Here is a 3,959-nt window from a genome sequence, read left to right as displayed (position 1 = left end):
TTTGGCACACCATGCAAGCGAATAATTTCACGAAAAAACAAATCAGCAACATTAACAGCATCATCACTTTTATGACATGGTATAAAGTGTGCCATTTTCGAGAATCTATCCACGACGAAAAATATTCTATCCCTCCCCTTCTTTGTCCGAGGTAAACCTAAAACAAAGTCCATAGATATATCCTCCCAAGGAACACTAGGTACCACTACTAGAAATCTACGTTTTACCTAGAGCCAAGGTCTTTACCTAGAGCTCATCAGACAACTCAAGGGATAGACAAGCTATGAACAGTGCCCTCTAGGGAAAGATGAATATCTAGCAAAAAATAATTGGAGCTTAAGCTTTCCCTAGGGTGGTGCCATGTACAAAGATCAAAGCCCAAAAAACATGAAGAGATGCCCCGGTGTGCCCACGTAGATTGACCTCCTGCGCTACGCTCGCGCCATTTTTTTCACTTCGCAAAGGTTGGGACCATAGTCTAGTGAGAAAAGGAAGGGATAAAGGGCGCGTAGAGGAAAAATATCGCATGTGTCTCCTTCATGCCTCGCCCCTGTCCCAAGCGGTGCCGCCGCCAGACCAAAACTTTCCTCTCTCTCAGATCTCATCTCCCCTCGTTCCGACCTTCCGCTCCTCGCCCTGGATCACCCAGCTCCGCCGCTCCGGGCCCGCCCCACTGCGCCGCTCCCAGGCCAGCCCCGCTCGGCCGCTCCCCTGCCCACCCCATTCCGCCGCTCCACTTCTATTTCCCCTTCTCTACCGCATTGGTGACCTAGTCACACCATGGTTGGGAAGGGCGTGGTGGCCCTGGCCATGCCGGCTGGCTGACGGCATCGTGCCACTAGCGGCGACTCCATCTGCGATGCCCTCAACTCGTGCTGCCGCCCTTGACCGTGGTAAATGGTGTCGCCCCCGCTGATTGGACGACGACCGGATCTGCGTGCTGTTGTACGCCACTGCTACCATCCATAAGGTTCTCTCTCTATCTCTCTCACTCCTTGGTTTAGGTTATCACTTATGTGCTTTGCTGGCCTATGTGCAAACGCACAAGTGTGCAAATATAAGAGTGGAAGCTCTAGGTGATAATGTTCTTTTTTGTCCTTTTGCTGGTTGTAACTCAAGGTTGAGATATTGATCTCTCCTCTCCTATAAACATATTTTTTTATTGTTCATGACTTATATTGCATGCAACCTATGTGAACATACATTCATTTCTGACTCTTTCCACCCCTTGTTCATATCGAGAAAATATGGTACCTTCTTTTGTGAAAAGAGAAAATACGACCCATGGAAGCGTAAGTATACGAGCTAGCTACTTAATTTTCCGGCTAACATGACACCCAAGCATATTACAGTGAAGCTAGCAGGTGGGCATCCAATATTTTGGCGGATGAATTGGTTGCCCTCGGCTTGCCCGTGTATTGGTGAGAAATGCATGGGCAAACGCAGGCTGAGTTGGGCAAGCCAAATATTTGGTGTCCAACCAAATAGCAGCCAAAACTCATGGGCACGCCAATATTTTGGCAAGGCCAGCTTTGGCTCAAAACCAAACACACCCGAACACATGAATGAACCATTGAACCATGTAAATTGTGGTCAGAATGTAGCCACTAAACACAATGAATAGGAAATATTTCATGTAGTCTATCTGTTAAATTTGTTCACAGCTATGCAAGTACATGAATGACAAAAATAGTAGCTTCACTGATCCATCTTGTGTGTGTGTGTGTTATAAATCAATTATCTAGGTGGTTGAAGACTTGGCAACAAACACTTATCTATTTGCTATTATTATGTTTACCATGATTGTCTTGTTGATTATAAATTCTTCTTTTCTATCTTTATCTTATTTGTCTCAAGAATCACACATTACAGGATGACAATTGGAAGAAAAGCATATCGACTTTCTCTAGCCATCAAACATGTGCCTGCTGCTCGGAACACTATGATGGATATGTAAGAGTTTCAGATCTTCCTCCTGCTATTCCAAATAATGAAGACCGACCTGCTGGGAAGATGTATGTCTTATTAATTTGTATAAGTAGTTTCTTGTTCTACAATATTTTTCCTTTTCTAATACTTGTTTGTTTCATTTACAATTTGCTAGATTTGAAAGTAACCACCATGTGAATTTTCTTGTATTGCAGACTTTGGCAACTAACCAAGGAGTGCCTATTGCAGAAATACCACCGCCGCCAGTTCCACCTTCTCATTCACTTTCTCCTCCTGGATCTCCACAACGATCTACTATCCAAGTATGTAACCATCCATCTCAAGCAAACACACAAACATAAATACATTTGAAGCATGATAAGGATTACTTCTAAAACCTGACTCTTCTTTTGCAGATTCTAGAAAATAGCGAAGAACCACCAGCTTTGTGTGCTCAACAAGAAATAAATCCTAGCTCTCTTCACGTATGTATTTCTCAAACTAATCTCAAATGATACAACTATCGATGTTCTGTTCGTTGTGATGTTCACATACTTGTGACAATATGCATGCTTCTTTGATGTATGATGCTAACCTGTGTGGTGCTGGATCATTTGATTAATGGGGTTGTGTGAGATGTTGGAGGGATCATAATATCTTTTCGTATGTCCTGTTGTCCAATTTACAGTTGTTATTCTGCCAAAATTTATACCAACTTTTGCATTTCTAGGTTCTCATTATTGGAAATAGGAAATTCTGTTTAGAACTTTGGTGACTTGATGTAACACACTAATTTGCATTGCAACAGAGTTGAGTGTAGTTCATACTTTATTTCGAAACAAAGATAATCACTTCTTTTGTGATTATGTGTAGAGTAAAAGTAATATCTCACAACTTAAGGTAGATTCTGGGTTACTAGAGGTGTGAGAAGTACTTAACTTTAGCCTTTTTATTTCCTGGAACAGTTTCAAAAAGTTCTTTATGAACATACCCTAGAACAGTTTCACGCGATTCAAACTAATGCATCACAAATGAGTGACTCTATGGCACCTTGATCCTTTCCTTATGCTTTCTATTTTTTTCCTTCTTATTGTCATGTTCTAGCCTTTGAAAATTTGCAAATCTTACTTTCCAGGAAGGCAGGAACATGGTGTTGCCTCAAGTGTTCGTGTTGCAGACGATGAAGGGATGTTTGGGGGATTCTTTTTCAGTCAGTCATTATTGAGCAACCAGTTGGGTTCTTGATGTTAACATGGTGGTACATGTTTTGGTGTAACATTTTGGTGCATGTATAGTTAACATGCTGGTACATGTTTTGTGATGTAGAAAACTCTAGTTGACCTACATCAGTATATATGTGCTAATTAAGATGTTTACTCAGTTAGATGTAGCAAACTCTGGCCAGCGTGCCTATTTTTTGTCAAACATTTGATGGCTGGTGATGTCTTGGCATCTATTGTATGCATTGACGATTGATACTATCTTTATATTTGATGTTATTTTCATTTCATAATTATATCCATTTTCGATTATTTGAATTATGAGTTAAATTTAAATTACACATTTGAATTATGTCATGTATGGGGCTGGTGTTTCCCTACAGTATGTAACTCTAGGGGAAGTATGGTGATGTGGTGCAAGAGGGCCCCATAGTCTTTCCCTAGGGCTTGGCTGTAGGTAAACAACTATACACTGGGATGTAGGATCCATATGGAAATCTTTCCCTAGGGCTTGTGCCCCTAGGTAAAGAAACTTTCCCTATAGCTTGTTGGATGCACCCTAGGGGAAGAAGTCTTTACCAACTATACTATACCTAGGGTTCTTTACCTAGGGCAAGCCCGAGGTAAAGTCTTTCGCTATGGTTTTTCCTATTTCACCTAGGGTATATGGCTCTAGGTAAATGTGGATTTCTAGTAGTGTATAGGCAAAGGCATATATAAACCATAAGGATTGAGTCGTGACTTAGCTTTTTGACATGTAGTGCAGGGAGCAACAAAACGCTCAACATCTCGTTTCATCTTTGGCTAAAA

The 3,959-nt window shown here is 41.4% G+C and overlaps 1 long non-coding RNA gene across 2 annotated transcripts; it reads left to right on the top strand.

Annotated features, from left to right (window-relative positions):
* The first annotated feature begins 542 nt into the window (after nt 1–542).
* Nucleotides 543–3,442, top strand: LOC125522246. 2 transcript variants are annotated; one of them, XR_007289704.1, is made up of 5 exons: nt 543–970; nt 1,873–2,015; nt 2,145–2,252; nt 2,346–2,414; nt 3,065–3,442. It is a non-coding gene; the product is annotated as an uncharacterized LOC125522246 (long non-coding RNA). The 2 variants fall into 2 exon arrangements; XR_007289703.1 differs by having other exon boundaries at nt 544–970; nt 1,858–2,015.
* Nucleotides 3,443–3,959: the final 517 nt, after the last annotated feature.

This window comes from Triticum urartu, chromosome 7 (assembly GCF_003073215.2).
Source record: "Triticum urartu cultivar G1812 chromosome 7, Tu2.1, whole genome shotgun sequence".
NCBI lineage: Eukaryota > Viridiplantae > Streptophyta > Magnoliopsida > Poales > Poaceae > Triticum > Triticum urartu.
This window is presented reverse-complemented; position numbering and strand designations above follow the sequence as displayed.